Below are 27,453 nucleotides of genomic sequence, written 5' to 3' on the forward strand. Positions count from 1 at the left end.
CATGCCCAGGAACATATTTCATCTACTTCTGATAGGAATATGGGTATAATTATTGTTCTGTATGGGGATTATGGGTGAAATATCACAAATACACATGCTCAGGAACATACTTCATCTACTTCTGATAGGAATATGGGTATATCTATTGATCTGTATGGGGATTATGGGTGAAATATCACAAATACACATGCCCAGGAACATATTTCATCTACTTCTGATAGGAATATGGGTATAATTATTGTTCTGTATGGGGATTATGGGTGAAATATCACAAATACACATGCCCAGGAACATACTTCATCTACTTCTGATAGGAATATGGGTATATCTATTGATCTGTATGGGGATTATGGGTGAAATATCACAAATACACATGCCCAGGAACATACTTCATCTACTTCTGATAGGAATATGAGTATAATTATTGTTCTGTATGGGGATTATGGGTGAAATATCACAAATACACATGCCCAGGAACATATTTCATCTACTTCTGATAGGAATATGGGTATATCTATTGTTCTGTATGAGGATTATGGGTGAAATATCACAAATACACATGCCCAGGAACATACTTCATCTACTTCTAATAGGAATATGGGTATATCTATTGTTCTGTATGGGGATTATGGGTGAAATATCACAAATACACATGCCCAGGAACATATTTCATCTACTTCTGATAGGAATATGGGTATATCTATTGTTCTGTATGGGGATTATGGGTGAAATATCACAAATACACATGCCCAGGAACATATTTCATCTACTTCTGATAGGAATATGGGTATATCTATTGATCTGTATGGGGATTATGGGTGAAATATCACAAATACACATGCCCAGGAACATATTTCATCTACTTCTGATAGGAATATGGGTATATCTATTGATCTGTATGGGGATTATGGGTGAAATATCACAAATACACATGCCCAGGAACATATTTCATCTACTTCTGATAGGAATATGGGTATATCTATTGATCTGTATGGGGATTATGGGTGAAATATCACAAATACACATGTCCAGGAACATATTTCATCTACTTCTGATAGGAATATGGGTATAATTATTGTTCTGTATGGGGATTATGGGTGAAATATCACAAATACACATGCCCAGGAACATATTTCATCTACTTCTGATAGGAATATGAGTATAATTATTGTTCTGTATGGGGATTATGGGTGAAATATCACAAATACACATGCCCAGGAACATACTTCATCTACTTCTGATAGGAATATGGGTATAACTATTGTTCTGTATGGGGATTATGGGTGAAATATCACAAATACACATGCCCAGGAACATATTTCATCTACTTCTGATAGGAATATGGGTATATCTATTGATCTGTATGGGGATTATGGGTGAAATATCACAAATACACATGCCCAGGAACATATTTCATCTACTTCTGATAGGAATATGGGTATAATTATTGTTCTGTATGAGGATTATGGGTGAAATATCACAAATACACATGCCCAGGAACATATTTCATCTACTTCTGATAGGAATATGGGTATAATTATTGTTCTGTATGGGGATTATGGGTGAAATATCACAAATACACATGCCCAGGAACATATTTCATCTACTTCTGATAGGAATATGGGTATAATTATTGTTCTGTATGGGGATTATGGGTGAAATATCACAAATACACATGCCCAGGAACATACTTCATCTACTTCTAATAGGAATATGGGTATATCTATTGTTCTGTATGGGGATTATGGGTGAAATATCACAAATACACATGCCCAGGAACATATTTCATCTACTTCTGATAGGAATATGGGTATAATTATTGTTCTGTATGGGGATTATGGGTGAAATATCACAAATACACATGCCCAGGAACATATTTCATCTACTTCTGATAGGAATATGAGTATAACTATTGTTCTGTATGGGGATTATGGGTGAAATATCACAAATACACATGTCCAGGAACATATTTCATCTACTTCTGATAGGAATATGAGTATATCTATTGTTCTGTATGGGGATTATGGGTGAAATATCACAAATACACATGCCCAGGAACATATTTCATCTACTTCTGATAGGAATATGAGTATATCTATTGATCTGTATGGGGATTATGGGTGAAATATCACAAATACACATGCCCAGGAACATATTTCATCTACTTCTGATAGGAATATGGGTATAATTATTGTTCTGTATGGGGATTATGGGTGAAATATCACAAATACACATGCCCAGGAACATACTTCATCTACTTCTAATAGGAATATGGGTATATCTATTGTTCTGTATGGGGATTATGGGTGAAATATCACAAATACACATGCCCAGGAACATACTTCATCTACTTCTGATAGGAATATGGGTATATCTATTGTTCTGTATGGGGATTATGGGTGAAATATCACAAATACACTTGCCCAGGAACATATTTCATCTACTTCTGATAGGAATATGGGTATATCTATTGATCTGTATGGGGATTATGGGTGAAATATCACAAATACACATGCCCAGGAACATATTTCATCTACTTCTGATAGGAATATGGGTATAATTATTGTTCTGTATGAGGATTATGGGTGAAATATCACAAATACACATGCCCAGGAACATATTTCATCTACTTCTGATAGGAATATGGATATAATTATTGTTCTGTATGGGGATTATGGGTGAAATATCACAAATACACATGCCCAGGAACATATTTCATCTACTTCTGATAGGAATATGAGTATATCTATTGATCTGTATGGGGATTATGGGTGAAATATCACAAATACACATGCTCAGGAACATACTTCATCTACTTCTGATAGGAATATGGGTATAACTATTGTTCTGTACGGGGATTATGGGTGAAATATCACAAATACACATGCCCAGGAACATACTTCATCTACTTCTGATAGGAATATGGGTATATCTATTGATCTATATGGGGATTATGGGTGAAATATCACAAATACACATGCCCAGGAACATACTTCATCTACTTCTGATAGGAATATGGGTATATCTATTGATCTGTATGGGGATTATGGGTGAAATATCACAAATACACATGCTCAGGAACATACTTCATCTACTTCTGATAGGAATATGGGTATAATTATTGTTCTGTATGGGGATTATGGGTGAAATATCACAAATACACATGCTCAGGAACATACTTCATCTACTTCTGATAGGAATATGGGTATATCTATTGATCTGTATGGGGATTATGGGTGAAATATCACAAATACACATGCCCAGGAACATACTTCATCTACTTCTGATAGGAATATGGGTATAATTATTGTTCTGTATGGGGATTATGGGTGAAATATCACAAATACACATGCCCAGGAACATATTTCATCTACTTCTGATAGGAATATGGGTATAATTATTGTTCTGTATGGGGATTATGGGTGAAATATCACAAATACACATGCTCAGGAACATACTTCATCTACTTCTGATAGGAATATGGGTATATCTATTGATCTGTATGGGGATTATGGGTGAAATATCACAAATACACATGCCCAGGAACATATTTCATCTACTTCTGATAGGAATATGGGTATAATTATTGTTCTGTATGGGGATTATGGGTGAAATATCACAAATACACATGCCCAGGAACATACTTCATCTACTTCTGATAGGAATATGGGTATATCTATTGATCTGTATGGGGATTATGGGTGAAATATCACAAATACACATGCCCAGGAACATACTTCATCTACTTCTGATAGGAATATGAGTATAATTATTGTTCTGTATGGGGATTATGGGTGAAATATCACAAATACACATGCCCAGGAACATATTTCATCTACTTCTGATAGGAATATGGGTATATCTATTGTTCTGTATGAGGATTATGGGTGAAATATCACAAATACACATGCCCAGGAACATACTTCATCTACTTCTAATAGGAATATGGGTATATCTATTGTTCTGTATGGGGATTATGGGTGAAATATCACAAATACACATGCCCAGGAACATATTTCATCTACTTCTGATAGGAATATGGGTATATCTATTGTTCTGTATGAGGATTATGGGTGAAATATCACAAATACACATGCCCAGGAACATACTTCATCTACTTCTAATAGGAATATGGGTATATCTATTGTTCTGTATGGGGATTATGGGTGAAATATCACAAATACACATGCTCAGGAACATACTTCATCTACTTCTGATAGGAATATGGGTATATCTATTGATCTATATGGGGATTATGGGTGAAATATCACAAATACACATGCCCAGGAACATACTTCATCTACTTCTGATAGGAATATGGGTATATCTATTGATCTGTATGGGGATTATGGGTGAAATATCACAAATACACATGCCCAGGAACATACTTCATCTACTTCTGATAGGAATATGGGTATATCTATTGATCTATATGGGGATTATGGGTGAAATATCACAAATACACATGCCCAGGAACATACTTCATCTACTTCTGATAGGAATATGGGTATATCTATTGATCTGTATGGGGATTATGGGTGAAATATCACAAATACACATGCTCAGGAACATACTTCATCTACTTCTGATAGGAATATGGGTATAATTATTGTTCTGTATGGGGATTATGGGTGAAATATCACAAATACACATGCCCAGGAACATACTTCATCTACTTCTGATAGGAATATGAGTATAATTATTGTTCTGTATGGGGATTATGGGTGAAATATCACAAATACACATGCCCAGGAACATATTTCATCTACTTCTGATAGGAATATGGGTATAATTATTGTTCTGTATGGGGATTATGGGTGAAATATCACAAATACACATGCCCAGGAACATACTTCATCTACTTCTGATAGGAATATGGGTATATCTATTGATCTGTATGGGGATTATGGGTGAAATATCACAAATACACATGCCCAGGAACATACTTCATCTACTTCTGATAGGAATATGAGTATAATTATTGTTCTGTATGGGGATTATGGGTGAAATATCACAAATACACATGCCCAGGAACATATTTCATCTACTTCTGATAGGAATATGGGTATATCTATTGTTCTGTATGAGGATTATGGGTGAAATATCACAAATACACATGCCCAGGAACATACTTCATCTACTTCTAATAGGAATATGGGTATATCTATTGTTCTGTATGGGGATTATGGGTGAAATATCACAAATACACATGCCCAGGAACATATTTCATCTACTTCTGATAGGAATATGGGTATATCTATTGTTCTGTATGAGGATTATGGGTGAAATATCACAAATACACATGCCCAGGAACATACTTCATCTACTTCTAATAGGAATATGGGTATATCTATTGTTCTGTATGGGGATTATGGGTGAAATATCACAAATACACATGCCCAGGAACATACTTCATCTACTTCTGATAGGAATATGGGTATATCTATTGATCTGTATGGGGATTATGGGTGAAATATCACAAATACACATGCCCAGGAACATACTTCATCTACTTCTGATAGGAATATGGGTATATCTATTGTTCTGTATGGGGATTATGGGTGAAATATCACAAATACACATGCTCAGGAACATACTTCATCTACTTCTGATAGGAATATGGGTATATCTATTGATCTATATGGGGATTATGGGTGAAATATCACAAATACACATGCCCAGGAACATACTTCATCTACTTCTGATAGGAATATGAGTATAATTATTGTTCTGTATGGGGATTATGGGTGAAATATCACAAATACACATGCCCAGGAACATATTTCATCTACTTCTGATAGGAATATGGGTATAATTATTGTTCTGTATGGGGATTCTGGGTGAAATATCACAAATACACATGCCCAGGAACATAATTCATCTACTTGATAGGAATATGGGTATAATTATTGTTCTGTATGGGGATTATGGGTGAAATATCACAAATACACATGCCCAGGAACATATTTCATCTACTTCTGATAGGAATATGGGTATATCTATTGTTCTGTATGGGGATTATGGGTGAAATATCACAAATACACATGCCCAGGAACATACTTCATCTACTTCTGATAGGAATATGGGTATATCTATTGTTCTGTATGGGGATTATGGGTGAAATATCACAAATACACATGCCCAGGAACATACGTCATCTACTTCTGATAGGAATATGAGTATAATTATTGTTCTGTATGGGGATTATGGGTGAAATATCACAAATACACATGCCCAGGAACATATTTTATCATTATTTTAAGAACATATATATTTATCCCAAATAGTCATGCCCAGTACCACATTTTATGAATTTCCCATAATAATATGAATAGAATTATTCACCTCCATGGTAATTTAATGTGAAATATTATATTTACAGAGGCTAAATAATTTTGCAGCTTTGTTTGAAAAAATATCTTTAAAAACTTGTGGGCACCTAAGCTCCATAATAAATGAATACCTATATGTACATTTATATTACAGCGTCAAATAGGCTAAGTAATTTCCTTTTACAGCTTGGTAATTCTGCATTCAATAGCGCTGCAATAAGTCAGTATAGGCTGTTTATTGTCTCTATATGACGGCTTTTCATTAATATAGCGATAACAGTTTGAACTATTAATTTGAAAATATCTGCATTGATTTCCTGGACATATGCAGTGTTTATACGCTCAAAGATGCTGCAACAGGCCTGGAAAGACGGGTTTAACAAAGTTTTTGCTTTTTTTTTTTTTTTTCTTCAAGATTGTGAAAACTGTCTGAAGCATTGACTTGAAAATAGCTTTTGTGACTTTATTGATATATTTTGTGGTTGGACGTCAAGGTTGCTGAAATAAGCAAATAAAGGCTGATTTAAGAGACTTTTAACTGCTTATCTTCAGTACTGAAAAAAAGGCTTAAAGCTGACCTGTCATCACATTCAATGCCACCAAGCCGCAGCTATGGTGGCATAGCTGACAGGTCCAGTAGTGTGGACAGCCCTCTATCCGCCTCCCTGGTGCCTCCGCACTAAAATATTACACTTTATTCCTCTCGACGGGCACCACTGGAAGCATGAAGTGTCTGTATTGGTCCGATGGAGTGTGAACAAATCTGCGCTATCTACAGTGCACTGCGTCATCAGTTGCTGGGCAGGAATTTTTTTACTGCCCAGCGACTGATGACGCGGAACAGCGCAGGGCTCAAGCACTGATTGGTTCACACTCCAAAACACCAACAGGACCACTTCTTGATTCCCGTTACGCGCGCCAAGGGGGCAATAAAGTTTAGTATTTCAATGAGGAGGCACCCAGGGAGGTGGACAAAGGTCTCTCCACACAGCTGGACCTGTCAACTATGCCACCATAGCTGCGGCTTGGTGGCATTGAATGTGATGACAGGTCCTCTTTAAAGCGTCGAGTTGAAAATAGCCTGTGTTTTCTTTGTGAAATTTAATACTTAGCTGCTCAATCGTGCATGGCGTGTGCTGTCAACCAACAAACACCTTACCCCACTAATTTCACATAAAATGTAATGTGATATGATCATCAGATGTGGATGATTATATTATTGATTATTATCAATATTCATTTATATGGGGATTATGATTTGGATAACATGGCTACAAATCCCAACTCCCATATTTATCCTTTACCTGATAAAAATATCCAGTAGAGTCTCTTTTATCCAAGCTAAACGGGAGCAGAGGGTGCTTGGATTTGTGAAAAACTGGGATAACTCAAACAACTGAATAAAATGCCCCCCTTTGTATCCTGCTGTCCCGCTTTGGGTCTTCCTGTCCCTCTTGTATCCTTCTGTCCCTCTGAGTATCCTCCTTTTGTGTCATCCTACCTCTCTTTTATGTTTTACTGTCCGCTTTTGTCCATTTTTTGTGTCTAAAAGGGGAGCCCTGGGCAGCCGCCTGGATGCTTGGATAAAGCAGTAAATTGGCTGGCAAAGTGCTGTACAGTCATGGCCAAAAGTATTGAGAATGAGACAAATAGTAATTTTTCCAAAGTTTACTGCTTCATTTTTGTAATGGCAATTTGCATATATTCCTGAATGTCAAAGAGTGATCAGCTTAACAGCAATTACTGTACTTGCAAAGTCAATATTTGCCCAGAAAATGAACTTTAACCCCCAAAACACATTTCAACATCATTCCAGTCCTGCCTTAAAAGGAGCAGCTAACATTGATTTAGTGCTTGATCCATTAACACAGGTGTGGGTGTTGATGAGGACAGGGCTGGCGATCAATCAGTCATGATTAAGTAAGAATGACATCACTGGACACTTTAAAAGGAGGCTGGTGCTTGGTATCATTGTTTCTCTTCAGTTAACCATGGTTATCTCTAAAAAAACACGTGCAGCCATCATTGCACTGCACAAAAATGGCCTAACAGGGAAGAGTATCGCAGCTACAAAGATTGCACCTCAGTCAACAATCTATCGCCTCATCAAGAACTTCAAGGAGAGAGCTTCCATTGTTGTCAAAAAGGCTCCAGGGCGCCCAAGAAAGACCAGCAAGCGCCAGGACCGTATCTTAAAACTGTTTCAGCTGCGGGATCGGACTACCAGCAGTGCCGAGCTTGCTCAGGAATGGCAGCAGGCTGGTGTGAGCGCTTCTGCACGCACTGTGAGACTGCGGAGACTCTTTGAGCAAGGCCTGGTTTCAAGGAGGGCAGCAAAGAAGCCACTTCTCTCCAGAAAAAACATCAGGGACCAACTGATATTCTGCAAAAGGTTCAGGGAGTGGACTGCTGAGGACTGGGGCAAAGTCATTTTCTCTGATGAATCGCCTTTTCGATTGTTTGGGACATCTGGAAAACAGCTTATTCGGAGAAGAAGAGGTGAGCGATACCACCAGTCTTGTCTCATGCCAACTGTAAAGCATCCTGAAACCATTCATGTGTGGGGTTGCTTCTCAGGCAAGGGAATCGGCCTAAACACACAGCCATGAATAAAGGATGGTACCAGAATGTCCTCCAAGAGCAACTTCTCCCAACCGTCCAAGAGCAGTTTGGCGCCGAACAATGCCTTTTCCAGCATGATGGAGCACCTTGCCATAAAGCAAAGGTGATAACTAAATGGCTCATGGAACAAAACAGAGATTTTGGGTCCATGGCCTGGAAACTCCCCAGATCTTAATCCCATTGAGACCTTGTGGTCAATCATCAAGAGACGGGTGGACAAACAATAACCAACAAATTCTGGCAAAATGCAAGCACTGATTATGCAAGAATGGACTGCTATCAGTCAGGATTTGGTCCAGAAGTTGATTGAGAGCATGCCAGGGAGAATTGCAGAGGTCTTGAAGAAGAAGGGTCAACACTGCAAATATTGACTTGCTGCATTAACTCATTCTAACTGTCAATATAACCTATTGGTACTAATAATATGATTGCAATTATATTTCTGTATGTGATATAAACATCAGACAAACACTAATAAAAACCAGAGGGCAGCAGATCATGTGAAAATATAATTTTGGTGTCATTCTCAAAACTTTTGGCCATGACTGTATACGTTACCCTCATCTTTTTCCCACAGCCACACACAAAAAAAACAATATGAACAATATGAAGGTTTCCATTCCCATTCAAGTGAACCTGGATGGAAAACAGGCACATAAGATTCAATAATGCCTTGCCTACTGACGAAGAAGCAATACCGAGTCCTATATCAGACATGTGAACGTAAGCAGCATCATTTATTGTTCCATGAAAGCTATTTTGTTGGATTTGTTATGATGGCCTTCGTATTAACCTAGAGACCAGTATACACTAAAATACATGTTCCATTTCCAAATATTTTTGTTAAGATAAAACCTATTATTTTATTAAAAGTTATTTAAAAAAAATTCTATATATCTCCATTAAAAGTTATTGATGTCAACAAACCTAAGTAACCAATAAAATCCTGCAAAAGATCCAACATCCTATAAAGAACAATGTATTGAGAATAATATAGGTATATAAGCAAGAAGTATGGTGCAAGACTGCTCATCTCTATGACATGGCCGGCCTAATAAGGAGGTGGGAACACTGGGTCAAAGACCTATGATGCCAGGGCTCACATCTCCCAGGGGTGGGAGAAGTCAATGGACAAGTAATCCTGTCAGATGCAAATAGGTTACAGGATCTGTATATCCATAGCATTCTGACCACAACCCCATATAGAATAATAAATATACCCATATTCTTACCGGAAGTTAATGAAATGTTTCATCATATTTTACCAATAATCAACATATAAAACAATAATTGTACACATACGTGTTCTTACCAGGAATTGATTGAATATGACACTGGGCATGTGTATTCATGATATATCACCTATAATCCCCATACAGAACAATAATTATACCCATATTCCTAGCAGAAGTAGATGAAGTATGTTCCTGGGCATGTGTATTTGTGATATTTCACCCATAATCCCCATACAGATCAATAGATATACTCATATTCCTATCAGAAGTAGATGAAATATGTTCCTGAGCATGTGTATTTGTGATATTTCACCCATAATCCCCATACAGAACAATAGTTATACTCATATTCCTATCAGAAGTAGATGAAATATGTTCCTGAGCATGTGTATTTGTGATATTTCACCCATAATCCCCATACAGAACAATAATTATACCCATATTCCTATCAGAAGTAGATGAAATATGTTCCTGAGCATGTGTATTTGTGATATTTCTCCCATAATCCCCACACAGATCAATAGATATACACATATTCCTATCAAAAGTAGATTAAATATGTTCCTGGGCATGTGTATTTGTGATATTCCACCCATAATCCCCATACAGAACAATAGATATACCCATATTCCTATCAAAAGTAGATTAAATATGTTCCTGGGCATGTGTATTTGTGATATTTCACCCATAATCCCCATACAGATCAATAGATATACCCATATTCCTATCAGAAGTAGATGAAGTATGTTCCTGAGCATGTGTATTTGTGATATTTCACCCATAATCCCCATACAGATCAATAGATATACCCATATTCCTAGCAGAAGTAGATGAAGTATGTTCCTGTGCATGTGTATTTGTGATATTTCACCCATAATCCCCATACAGATCAATAGATATACCCATATTCCTATCAGAAGTAGATGAAATATGTTCCTGGGCATGTGTATTTGTGATATTTCACCCATAATCCCCATACAGATCAATAGATATACCCATATTCCTATCAGAAGTAGATGAAATATGTTCCTGGGCATGTGTATTTGTGATATTTCACCCATAATCCCCATACAGAACAATAGTTATACCCATATTCCTATCAGAAGTAGATGAAGTATGTTCCTGGGCATGTGTATTTGTGATCTCTCACCCATAATCCCCATACAGAACAATAATTATACCCATATTCCTATCAGAAGTAGATGAAATATGCTCCTGAGCATGTGTATTTGTGATATTTCACCCATAATCCCCATACAGAACAATAGATATACCCATATTCCTATCAGAAGTAGATGAAGTATGTTCCTGGGCATGTGTATTTGTGATATTTCACCCATAATCCCCATACAGATCAATAGATATACCCATATTCCTATCAGAAGTAGATGAAATATGTTCCTGAGCATGTGTATTTGTGATATTTCACCCATAATCCTCATACAGAACAATAGATATACCCATATTCCTATCAGAAGTAGATGAAATATGTTCCTGAGCATGTGTATTTGTGATATTTCACCCATAATCCCCATACAGAACAATAGATATACCCATATTCCTATCAGAAGTAGATGAAATATGTTCCTGGGCATGTGTATTTGTGATATTTCACCCATAATCCCCATACAGAACAATAGTTATACTCATATTCCTATCAGAAGTAGATGAAATATGTTCCTGGGCATGTGTATTTGTGATATTTCACCCATAATCCCCATACAGAACAATAGTTATACTCATATTCCTATCAGAAGTAGATGAAATATGTTCCTGGGCATGTGTATTTGTGATATTTCACCCATAATCCCCATACAGATCAATAGATATACTCATAGTCCTATCAGAAGTAGATGAAATATGTTCCTGGGCATGTGTATTTGTGATATTTCACCCATAATCCCCATACAGATCAATAGATATACTCATATTCCTATCAGAAGTAGATGAAATATGTTCCTGGACATGTGTATTTGTGATATTTCACCCATAATCCCCATACAGAACAATAGTTATACTCATATTCCTATCAGAAGTAGATGAAATATGTTCCTGGGCATGTGTATTTGTGATATTTCACCCATAATCCCCATACAGAACAATAATTATACCCATATTCCTATCAGAAGTAGATGAAGTATGTTCCTGGGCATGTGTATTTGTGATATTTCACCCATAATCCCCATACAGATCAATAGATATACTCATATTCCTATCAGAAGTAGATGAAATATGTTCCTGAGCATGTGTATTTGTGATATTTCACCCATAATCCTCATACAGAACAATAGATATACCCATATTCCTATCAGAAGTAGATGAAATATGTTCCTGGGCATGTGTATTTGTGATATTTCACCCATAATCCCCATACAGATCAATAGATATACTCATATTCCTATCAGAAGTAGATGAAATATGTTCCTGAGCATGTGTATTTGTGATATTTCACCCATAATCCTCATACAGAACAATAGATATACCCATATTCCTATCAGAAGTAGATGAAATATGTTCCTGAGCATGTGTATTTGTGATATTTCACCCATAATCCCCATACAGAACAATAGATATACCCATATTCCTATCAGAAGTAGATGAAATATGTTCCTGGGCATGTGTATTTGTGATATTTCACCCATAATCCCCATACAGAACAATAGTTATACTCATATTCCTATCAGAAGTAGATGAAATATGTTCCTGGGCATGTGTATTTGTGATATTTCACCCATAATCCCCATACAGATCAATAGATATACCCATATTCCTATCAGAAGTAGATGAAATATGTTCCTGGGCATGTGTATTTGTGATATTTCACCCATAATCCCCATACAGAACAATAGTTATACTCATATTCCTATCAGAAGTAGATGAAATATGTTCCTGGGCATGTGTATTTGTGATATTTCACCCATAATCCCCATACAGAACAATAGTTATACTCATATTCCTATCAGAAGTAGATGAAATATGTTCCTGGGCATGTGTATTTGTGATATTTCACCCATAATCCCCATACAGAACAATAATTATACCCATATTCCTATCAGAAGTAGATGAAGTATGTTCCTGGGCATGTGTATTTGTGATATTTCACCCATAATCCCCATACAGAACAATAGATATACCCATATTCCTATCAGAAGTAGATGAAGTATGTTCCTGGGCATGTGTATTTGTGATATTTCACCCATAATCCCCATACAGAACAATAATTATACCCATATTCCTATCAGAAGTAGATGAAGTATGTTCCTGGGCATGTGTATTTGTGATATTTCACCCATAATCCCCATACAGAACAATAGATATACCCATATTCCTATCAGAAGTAGATGAAATATGTTCCTGGGCATGTGTATTTGTGATATTTCACCCATAATCCCCATACAGAACAATAGTTATACTCATATTCCTATCAGAAGTAGATGAAATATGTTCCTGGGCATGTGTATTTGTGATATTTCACCCATAATCACCATACAGAACAATAGATATACCCATATTCCTATCAGAAGTAGATGAAGTATGTTCCTGGGCATGTGTATTTGTGATATTTCACCCATAATCCCCATACAGAACAATAATTATACCCATATTCCTATCAGAAGTAGATGAAGTATGTTCCTGGGCATGTGTATTTGTGATATTTCACCCATAATCCCCATACAGAACAATAGTTATACCCATATTCCTATCAGAAGTAGATGAAATATGTTCCTGGGCATGTGTATTTGTGATATTTCACCCATAATCCCCATACAGATCAATAGATATACCCATATTCCTATCAGAAGTAGATGAAATATGTTCCTGGGCATGTGTATTTGTGATATTTCACCCATAATCCCCATACAGAACAATAGTTATACTCATATTCCTATCAGAAGTAGATGAAATATGTTCCTGGGCATGTGTATTTGTGATATTTCACCCATAATCCCCATACAGAACAATAGTTATACTCATATTCCTATCAGAAGTAGATGAAATATGTTCCTGGGCATGTGTATTTGTGATATTTCACCCATAATCCCCATACAGAACAATAGATATACCCATATTCCTATCAGAAGTAGATGAAGTATGTTCCTGGGCATGTGTATTTGTGATATTTCACCCATAATCCCCATACAGAACAATAGATATACCCATATTCCTATCAGAAGTAGATGAAGTATGTTCCTGGACATGTGTATTTGTGATATTTCACCCATAATCCCAATACAGAACAATAATTATACCCATATTCCTATCAGAAGTAGATGAAGTATGTTCCTGGGCATGTGTATTTGTGATATTTCACCCATAATCCCCATACAGAACAATAGATATACCCATATTCCTATCAGAAGTAGATGAAATATGTTCCTGGGCATGTGTATTTGTGATATTTCACCCATAATCCCCATACAGAACAATAGTTATACTCATATTCCTATCAGAAGTAGATGAAATATGTTCCTGGGCATGTGTATTTGTGATATTTCACCCATAATCCCCATACAGAACAATAGATATACCCATATTCCTATCAGAAGTAGATGAAGTATGTTCCTGGGCATGTGTATTTGTGATATTTCACCCATAATCCCCATACAGATCAATAGATATACCCATATTCCTATCAGAAGTAGATGAAGTATGTTCCTGGGCATGTGTATTTGTGATATTTCACCCATAATCCCCATACAGAACAATAGATATACCCATATTCCTATCAGAAGTAGATGAAGTATGTTCCTGAGCATGTGAATTTGTGATATTTCACCCATAATCCCCATACAGATCAATAGATATACCCATATTCCTATCAGAAGTAGATGAAATATGTTCCTGGGCATGTGTATTTGTGATATTTCACCCATAATCCCCATACAGATCAATAGATATACCCATATTCCTATCAGAAGTAGATGAAATATGTTCCTGGGCATGTGTATTTGTGATATTTCACCCATAATCCCCATACAGAACAATAGTTATACTCATATTCCTATCAGAAGTAGATGAAGTATGTTCCTGGGCATGTGTATTTGTGATATTTCACCCATAATCCCCATACAGAACAATAGTTATACCCATATTCCTATCAGAAGTAGATGAAATATGTTCCTGGGCATGTGTATTTGTGATATTTCACCCATAATCCCCATACAGATCAATAGATATACCCATATTCCTATCAGAAGTAGATGAAATATGTTCCTGGGCATGTGTATTTGTGATATTTAACCCATAATCCCCATACAGAACAATAGTTATACTCATATTCCTATCAGAAGTAGATGAAATATGTTCCTGGGCATGTGTATTTGTGATATTTCACCCATAATCCCCATACAGAACAATAGTTATACTCATATTCCTATCAGAAGTAGATGAAATATGTTCCTGGGCATGTGTATTTGTGATATTTCACCCATAATCCCCATACAGAACAATAATTATACGCATATTCCTATCAGAAGTAGATGAAGTATGTTCCTGGGCATGTGTATTTGTGATATTTCACCCATAATCCCCATACAGAACAATAGATATACCCATATTCCTATCAGAAGTAGATGAAGTATGTTCCTGGGCATGTGTATTTGTGATATTTCACCCATAATCCCCATACAGAACAATAATTATACCCATATTCCTATCAGAAGTAGATGAAGTATGTTCCTGGGCATGTGTATTTGTGATATTTCACCCATAATCCCCATACAGAACAATAGATATACCCATATTCCTATCAGAAGTAGATGAAATATGTTCCTGGGCATGTGTATTTGTGATATTTCACCCATAATCCCCATACAGAACAATAGTTATACTCATATTCCTATCAGAAGTAGATGAAATATGTTCCTGGGCATGTGTATTTGTGATATTTCACCCATAATCCCCATACAGAACAATAGATATACCCATATTCCTATCAGAAGTAGATGAAGTATGTTCCTGGGCATGTGTATTTGTGATATTTCACCCATAATCCCCATACAGAACAATAATTATACCCATATTCCTATCAGAAGTAGATGAAGTATGTTCCTGGGCATGTGTATTTGTGATATTTCACCCATAATCCCCATACAGAACAATAGATATACCCATATTCCTATCAGAAGTAGATGAAGTATGTTCCTGGGCATGTGTATTTGTGATATTTCACCCATAATCCCCATACAGAACAATAGATATACCCATATTCCTATCAGAAGTAGATGAAGTATGTTCCTGAGCATGTGTATTTGTGATATTTCACCCATAATCCCCATACAGATCAATAGATATACCCATATTCCTATCAGAAGTAGATGAAATATGTTCCTGGGCATGTGTATTTGTGATATTTCACCCATAATCCCCATACAGATCAATAGATATACTCATAGTCCTATCAGAAGTAGATGAAATATGTTCCTGGGCATGTGTATTTGTGATATTTCAGCCATAATCCCCATACAGATCAATAGATATACTCATATTCCTATCAGAAGTAGATGAAATATGTTCCTGGACATGTGTATTTGTGATATTTCACCCATAATCCCCATACAGAACAATAGTTATACTCATATTCCTATCAGAAGTAGATGAAATATGTTCCTGGGCATGTGTATTTGTGATATTTCACCCATAATCCCCATACAGAACAATAATTATACCCATATTCCTATCAGAAGTAGATGAAGTATGTTCCTGGGCATGTGTATTTGTGATATTTCACCCATAATCCCCATACAGATCAATAGATATACTCATATTCCTATCAGAAGTAGATGAAATATGTTCCTGAGCATGTGTATTTGTGATATTTCACCCATAATCCTCATACAGAACAATAGATATACCCATATTCCTATCAGAAGTAGATGAAATATGTTCCTGGGCATGTGTATTTGTGATATTTCACCCATAATCCCCATACAGATCAATAGATATACTCATATTCCTATCAGAAGTAGATGAAATATGTTCCTGAGCATGTGTATTTGTGATATTTCACCCATAATCCTCATACAGAACAATAGATATACCCATTTTCCTATCAGAAGTAGATGAAATATGTTCCTGAGCATGTGTATTTGTGATATTTCACCCATAATCCCCATACAGAACAATAGATATACCCATATTCCTATCAGAAGTAGATGAAATATGTTCCTGGGCATGTGTATTTGTGATATTTCACCCATAATCCCCATACAGAACAATAGTTATACTCATATTCCTATCAGAAGTAGATGAAGTATGTTCCTGGGCATGTGTATTTGTGATATTTCACCCATAATCCCCATACAGAACAATAGTTATACCCATATTCCTATCAGAAGTAGATGAAATATGTTCCTGGGCATGTGTATTTGTGATATTTCACCAATAATCCCCATACACATCAATAGATATACCCATATTCCTATCAGAAGTAGATGAAATATGTTCCTGGGCATGTGTATTTGTGATATTTCACCCATAATCCCCATACAGAACAATAGTTATACTCATATTCCTATCAGAAGTAGATGAAATATGTTCCTGGGCATGTGTATTTGTGATATTTCACCCATAATCCCCATACAGAACAATAGTTATACTCATATTCCTATCAGAAGTAGATGAAATATGTTCCTGGGCATGTGTATTTGTGATATTTCACCCATAATCCCCATACAGAACAATAATTATACCCATATTCCTATCAGAAGTAGATGAAGTATGTTCCTGGGCATGTGTATTTGTGATATTTCACCCATAATCCCCATACAGAACAATAGATATACCCATATTCCTATCAGAAGTAGATGAAGTATGTTCCTGGGCATGTGTATTTGTGATATTTCACCCATAATTCCCATACAGAACAATAATTATACCCATATTCCTATCAGAAGTAGATGAAGTATGTTCCTGGGCATGTGTATTTGTGATATTTCACCCATAATCCCCATACAGAACAATAGATATACCCATATTCCTATCAGAAGTAGATGAAATATGTTCCTGGGCATGTGTATTTGTGATATTTCACCCATAATCCCCATACAGAACAATAGTTATACTCATATTCCTATCAGAAGTAGATGAAATATGTTCCTGGGCCTGTGTATTTGTGATATTTCACCCATAATCCCCATACAGAACAATAGATATACCCATATTCCTATCAGAAGTAGATGAAGTATGTTCCTGGGCATGTGTATTTGTGATATTTCACCCATAATCCCCATACAGAACAATAGATATACCCATATTCCTATCAGAAGTAGATGAAGTATGTTCCTGGACATGTGTATTTGTGATATTTCACCCATAATCCCCATACAGATCAATAATTATACCCATATTCCTATCAGAAGTAGATGAAGTATGTTCCTGGGCATGTGTATTTGTGATATTTCACCCATAATCCCCATACAGAACAATAGATATACCCATATTCCTATCAGAAGTAGATGAAATATGTTCCTGGGCATGTGTATTTGTGATATTTCACCCATAATCCCCATACAGAACAATAGTTATACTCATATTCCTATCAGAAGTAGATGAAATATGTTCCTGGGCATGTGTATTTGTGATATTTCACCCATAATCCCCATACAGAACAATAGATATACCCATATTCCTATCAGAAGTAGATGAAGTATGTTCCTGGGCATGTGTATTTGTGATATTTCACCCATAATCCCCATACAGAACAATAGATATACCCATATTCCTATCAGAAGTAGATGAAGTATGTTCCTGGGCATGTGTATTTGTGATATTTCACCCATAATCCCCATACAGAACAATAGATATACCCATATTCCTATCAGAAGTAGATGAAGTATGTTCCTGAGCATGTGTATTTGTGATATTTCACCCATAATCCCCATACAGATCAATAGATATACCCATATTCCTATCAGAAGTAGATGAAATATGTTCCTGGGCATGTGTATTTGTGATATTTCACCCATAATCCCCATACAGATCAATAGATATTCCCATATTCCTATCAGAAGTAGATGAAGTATGTTCCTGAGCATGTGTATTTGTGATATTTCACCCATAATCCCAATACAGATCAATAGATATACCCATATTCCTATCAGAAGTAGATGAAATATGTTCCTGGGCATGTGTATTTGTGATATTTCACCCATAATCCCCATACAGAACAATAGTTATACCCATATTCCTATCAGAAGTAGATGAAATATGTTCCTGGGCATGTGTATTTGTGATATTTCACCCATAATCCCCATACAGAACAATAGTTATACTCATATTCCTATCAGAAGTAGATGAAATATGTTCCTGGGCATGTGTATTTGTGATATTTCACCCATAATCCCCATACAGAACAATAATTATACCCATATTCCTATCAGAAGTAGATGAAGTATGTTCCTGGGCATGTGTATTTGTGATATTTCACCCATAATCCCCATACAGAACAATAGATATACTCATATTCCTATCAGAAGTAGATGAAATATGTTCCTGGGCATGTGTATTTGTGATATTTCACCCATAATCCCCATACAGATCAATAGATATACCCATATTCCTATCAGAAGTAGATGAAGTATGTTCCTGGGCATGTGTATTTGTGATATTTCACCCATAATCCCCATACAGAACAATAGATATACCCATATTCCTATCAGAAGTAGATGAAATATGTTCCTGGGCATGTGTATTTGTGATATTTCACCCATAATCCCCATACAGAACAATAATTATACCCATATTCCTATCAGAAGTAGATGAAGTATGTTCCTGGGCATGTGTATTTGTGATATTTCACCCATAATCCCCATACAGAACAATAGATATACCCATATTCCTATCAGAAGTAGATGAAGTATGTTCCTGGGCATGTGTATTTGTGATATTTCACCCATAATCCCCATACAGATCAATAGATATACCCATATTCCTATCAGAAGTAGATGAAGTATGTTCCTGAGCATGTGTATTTGTGATATTTCACCCATAATCCCCATACAGATCAATAGATATACCCATATTCCTATCAGAAGTAGATGAAGTATGTTCCTGGGCATGTGTATTTGTGATATTTCACCCATAATCCCCATACAGAACAATAATTATACCCATATTCCTATCAGAAGTAGATGAAGTATGTTCCTGGGCATGTGTATTTGTGATATTTCACCCATAATCCCCATACAGAACAATAGATATACCCATATTCCTATCAGAAGTAGATGAAATATGTTCCTGGGCATGTGTATTTGTGATATTTCACCCATAATCCCCATACAGATCAATAGATATACCCATATTCCTATCAGAAGTAGATGAAGTATGTTCCTGAGCATGTGTATTTGTGATATTTCACCCATAATCCCCATACAGATCAATAGATATACCCATATTCCTATCAGAAGTAGATGAAATATGTTCCTGGGCATGTGTATTTGTGATATTTCACCCATAATCCCCATACAGAACAATAGTTATACCCATATTCCTATCAGAAGTAGATGAAATATGTTCCTGGGCATGTGTATTTGTGATATTTCACCCATAATCCCCATACAGAACAATAGTTATACTCATATTCCTATCAGAAGTAGATGAAATATGTTCCTGGGCATGTGTATTTGTGATATTTCACCCATAATCCCCATACAGAACAATAGTTATACTCATATTCCTATCAGAAGTAGATGAAATATGTTCCTGGGCATGTGTATTTGTGATATTTCACCCATAATCCCCATACAGAACAATAATTATACCCATATTCCTATCAGAAGTAGATGAAGTATGTTCCTGGGCATGTGTATTTGTGATATTTCACCCATAATCCCCATACAGAACAATAGATATACCCATATTCCTATCAGAAGTAGATGAAGTATGTTCCTGGGCATGTGTATTTGTGATATTTCACCCATAATCCCCATACAGAACAATAATTATACCCATATTCCTATCAGAAGTAGATGAAGTATGTTCCTGGGCATGTGTATTTGTGATATTTCACCCATAATCCCCATACAGAACAATAGATATACCCATATTCCTATCAGAAGTAGATGAAATATGTTCCTGGGCATGTGTATTTGTGATATTTCACCCATAATCCCCATACAGAACAATAGTTATACTCATATTCCTATCAGAAGTAGATGAAATATGTTCCTGGGCCTGTGTATTTGTGATATTTCACCCATAATCCCCATACAGAACAATAGATATACCCATATTCCTATCAGAAGTAGATGAAGTATGTTCCTGGGCATGTGTATTTGTGATATTTCACCCATAATCCCCATACAGAACAATAGATATACCCATATTCCTATCAGAAGTAGATGAAGTATGTTCCTGGACATGTGTATTTGTGATATTTCACCCATAATCCCCATACAGATCAATAATTATACCCATATTCCTATCAGAAGTAGATGAAGTATGTTCCTGGGCATGTGTATTTGTGATATTTCACCCATAATCCCCATACAGAACAATAGATATACCCATATTCCTATCAGAAGTAGATGAAATATGTTCCTGGGCATGTGTATTTGTGATATTTCACCCATAATCCCCATACAGAACAATAGTTATACTCATATTCCTATCAGAAGTAGATGAAATATGTTCCTGGGCATGTGTATTTGTGATATTTCACCCATAATCCCCATACAGAACAATAGATATACCCATATTCCTATCAGAAGTAGATGAAGTATGTTCCTGGGCATGTGTATTTGTGATATTTCACCCATAATCCCCATACAGAACAATAGATATACCCATATTCCTATCAGAAGTAGATGAAGTATGTTCCTGGGCATGTGTATTTGTGATATTTCACCCATAATCCCCATACAGAACAATAGATATACCCATATTCCTATCAGAAGTAGATGAAGTATGTTCCTGAGCATGTGTATTTGTGATATTTCACCCATAATCCCCATACAGATCAATAGATATACCCATATTCCTATCAGAAGTAGATGAAATATGTTCCTGGGCATGTGTATTTGTGATATTTCACCCATAATCCCCATACAGATCAATAGATATTCCCATATTCCTATCAGAAGTAGATGAAGTATGTTCCTGAGCATGTGTATTTGTGATATTTCACCCATAATCCCAATACAGATCAATAGATATACCCATATTCCTATCAGAAGTAGATGAAATATGTTCCTGGGCATGTGTATTTGTGATATTTCACCCATAATCCCCATACAGAACAATAGTTATACCCATATTCCTATCAGAAGTAGATGAAATATGTTCCTGGGCATGTGTATTTGTGATATTTCACCCATAATCCCCATACAGAACAATAGTTATACTCATATTCCTATCAGAAGTAGATGAAATATGTTCCTGGGCATGTGTATTTGTGATATTTCACCCATAATCCCCATACAGAACAATAATTATACCCATATTCCTATCAGAAGTAGATGAAGTATGTTCCTGGGCATGTGTATTTGTGATATTTCACCCATAATCCCCATACAGAACAATAGATATACTCATATTCCTATCAGAAGTAGATGAAATATGTTCCTGGGCATGTGTATTTGTGATATTTCACCCATAATCCCCATACAGATCAATAGATATACCCATATTCCTATCAGAAGTAGATGAAGTATGTTCCTGGGCATGTGTATTTGTGATATTTCACCCATAATCCCCATACAGAACAATAGATATACCCATATTCCTATCAGAAGTAGATGAAATATGTTCCTGGGCATGTGTATTTGTGATATTTCACCCATAATCCCCATACAGAACAATAATTATACCCATATTCCTATCAGAAGTAGATGAAGTATGTTCCTGGGCATGTGTATTTGTGATATTTCACCCATAATCCCCATACAGAACAATAGATATACCCATATTCCTATCAGAAGTAGATGAAGTATGTTCCTGGGCATGTGTATTTGTGATATTTCACCCATAATCCCCATACAGATCAATAGATATACCCATATTCCTATCAGAAGTAGATGAAGTATGTTCCTGAGCATGTGTATTTGTGATATTTCACCCATAATCCCCATACAGATCAATAGATATACCCATATTCCTATCAGAAGTAGATGAAGTATGTTCCTGGGCATGTGTATTTGTGATATTTCACCCATAATCCCCATACAGAACAATAATTATACCCATATTCCTATCAGAAGTAGATGAAGTATGTTCCTGGGCATGTGTATTTGTGATATTTCACCCATAATCCCCATACAGAACAATAGATATACCCATATTCCTATCAGAAGTAGATGAAATATGTTCCTGGGCATGTGTATTTGTGATATTTCACCCATAATCCCCATACAGATCAATAGATATACCCATATTCCTATCAGAAGTAGATGAAGTATGTTCCTGAGCATGTGTATTTGTGATATTTCACCCATAATCCCCATACAGATCAATAGATATACCCATATTCCTATCAGAAGTAGATGAAATATGTTCCTGGGCATGTGTATTTGTGATATTTCACCCATAATCCCCATACAGAACAATAGTTATACCCATATTCCTATCAGAAGTAGATGAAATATGTTCCTGGGCATGTGTATTTGTGATATTTCACCCATAATCCCCATACAGAACAATAGTTATACTCATATTCCTATCAGAAGTAGATGAAATATGTTCCTGGGCATGTGTATTTGTGATATTTCACCCATAATCCCCATACAGAACAATAGTTATACTCATATTCCTATCAGAAGTAGATGAAATATGTTCCTGGGCATGTGTATTTGTGATATTTCACCCATAATCCCCATACAGAACAATAGTTATACTCATATTCCTATCAGAAGTAGATGAAATATGTTCCTGGGCATGTGTATTTGTGATATTTCACCCATAATCCCCATACAGAACAATAGTTATACTCATATTCCTATCAGAAGTAGATGAAATATGTTCCTGGGCATGTGTATTTGTGATATTTCACCCATAATCCCCATACAGAACAATAGTTATACTCATATTCCTATCAGAAGTAGATGAAGTATGTTCCTGGGCATGTGTATTTGTGATATTTCACCCATAATCCCCATACAGAACAATAGTTATACTCATATTCCTATCAGAAGTAGATGAAATATGTTCCTGGGCATGTGTATTTGTGATATTTCACCCATAATCCCCATACAGAACAATAGTTATACTCATATTCCTATCAGAAGTAGATGAAGTATGTTCCTGGGCATGTGTATTTGTGATATTTCACCCATAATCCCCATACAGAACAATAGTTATACTCATATTCCTATCAGAAGTAGATGAAATATGTTCCTGGGCATGTGTATTTGTGATATTTCACCCATAATCCCCATACAGAACAATAGTTATACCCATATTCCTATCAGAAGTAGATGAAGTATGTTCCTGGGCATGTGTATTTGTGATCTCTCACCCATAATCCCCATACAGAACAATAATTATACCCATATTCCTATCAGAAGTAGATGAAATATGCTCCTGAGCATGTGTATTTGTGATATTTCACCCATAATCCCCATACAGAACAATAGATATACCCATATTCCTATCAGAAGTAGATGAAGTATGTTCCTGGGCATGTGTATTTGTGATATTTCACCCATAATCCCCATACAGATCAATAGATATACCCATATTCCTATCAGAAGTAGATGAAATATGTTCCTGAGCATGTGTATTTGTGATATTTCACCCATAATCCTCATACAGAACAATAGATATACCCATATTCCTATCAGAAGTAGATGAAATATGTTCCTGAGCATGTGTATTTGTGATATTTCACCCATAATCCCCATACAGAACAATAGATATACCCATATTCCTATCAGAAGTAGATGAAATATGTTCCTGGGCATGTGTATTTGTGATATTTCACCCATAATCCCCATACAGAACAATAGTTATACTCATATTCCTATCAGAAGTAGATGAAATATGTTCCTGGGCATGTGTATTTGTGATATTTCACCCATAATCCCCATACAGAACAATAGTTATACTCATATTCCTATCAGAAGTAGATGAAATATGTTCCTGGGCATGTGTATTTGTGATATTTCACCCATAATCCCCATACAGATCAATAGATATACTCATAGTCCTATCAGAAGTAGATGAAATATGTTCCTGGGCATGTGTATTTGTGATATTTCACCCATAATCCCCATACAGATCAATAGATATACTCATATTCCTATCAGAAGTAGATGAAATATGTTCCTGGACATGTGTATTTGTGATATTTCACCCATAATCCCCATACAGAACAATAGTTATACTCATATTCCTATCAGAAGTAGATGAAATATGTTCCTGGGCATGTGTATTTGTGATATTTCACCCATAATCCCCATACAGAACAATAATTATACCCATATTCCTATCAGAAGTAGATGAAGTATGTTCCTGGGCATGTGTATTTGTGATATTTCACCCATAATCCCCATACAGATCAATAGATATACTCATATTCCTATCAGAAGTAGATGAAATATGTTCCTCAGCATGTGTATTTGTGATATTTCACCCATAATCCTCATACAGAACAATAGATATACCCATATTCCTATCAGAAGTAGATGAAATATGTTCCTGGGCATGTGTATTTGTGATATTTCACCCATAATCCCCATACAGATCAATAGATATACTCATATTCCTATCAGAAGTAGATGAAATATGTTCCTGAGCATGTGTATTTGTGATATTTCACCCATAATCCTCATACAGAACAATAGATATACCCATATTCCTATCAGAAGTAGATGAAATATGTTCCTGAGCATGTGTATTTGTGATATTTCACCCATAATCCCCATACAGAACAATAGATATACCCATATTCCTATCAGAAGTAGATGAAATATGTTCCTGGGCATGTGTATTTGTGATATTTCACCCATAATCCCCATACAGAACAATAGTTATACTCATATTCCTATCAGAAGTAGATGAAATATGTTCCTGGGCATGTGTATTTGTGATATTTCACCCATAATCCCCATACAGATCAATAGATATACCCATATTCCTATCAGAAGTAGATGAAATATGTTCCTGGGCATGTGTATTTGTGATATTTCACCCATAATCCCCATACAGAACAATAGTTATACTCATATTCCTATCAGAAGTAGATGAAATATGTTCCTGGGCATGTGTATTTGTGATATTTCACCCATAATCCCCATACAGAACAATAGTTATACTCATATTCCTATCAGAAGTAGATGAAATATGTTCCTGGGCATGTGTATTTGTGATATTTCACCCATAATCCCCATACAGAACAATAATTATACCCATATTCCTATCAGAAGTAGATGAAGTATGTTCCTGGGCATGTGTATTTGTGATATTTCACCCATAATCCCCATACAGAACAATAGATATACCCATATTCCTATCAGAAGTAGATGAAGTATGTTCCTGGGCATGTGTATTTGTGATATTTCACCCATAATCCCCATACAGAACAATAATTATACCCATATTCCTATCAGAAGTAGATGAAGTATGTTCCTGGGCATGTGTATTTGTGATATTTCACCCATAATCCCCATACAGAACAATAGATATACCCATATTCCTATCAGAAGTAGATGAAATATGTTCCTGGGCATGTGTATTTGTGATATTTCACCCATAATCCCCATACAGAACAATAGTTATACTCATATTCCTATCAGAAGTAGATGAAATATGTTCCTGGGCATGTGTATTTGTGATATTTCACCCATAATCCCCATACAGAACAATAGATATACCCATATTCCTATCAGAAGTAGATGAAGTATGTTCCTGGGCATGTGTATTTGTGATATTTCACCCATAATCCCCATACAGAACAATAATTATACCCATATTCCTATCAGAAGTAGATGAAGTATGTTCCTGGGCATGTGTATTTGTGATATTTCACCCATAATCCCCATACAGAACAATAGTTATACCCATATTCCTATCAGAAGTAGATGAAATATGTTCCTGGGCATGTGTATTTGTGATATTTCACCCATAATCCCCATACAGATCAATAGATATACCCATATTCCTATCAGAAGTAGATGAAATATGTTCCTGGGCATGTGTATTTGTGATATTTCACCCATAATCCCCATACAGAACAATAGTTATACTCATATTCCTATCAGAAGTAGATGAAATATGTTCCTGGGCATGTGTATTTGTGATATTTCACCCATAATCCCCATACAGAACAATAG

Source organism: Ranitomeya imitator, chromosome 8, assembly GCF_032444005.1.
Source record: "Ranitomeya imitator isolate aRanImi1 chromosome 8, aRanImi1.pri, whole genome shotgun sequence".
NCBI classification, from domain to species: Eukaryota; Metazoa; Chordata; class Amphibia; order Anura; family Dendrobatidae; genus Ranitomeya; species Ranitomeya imitator.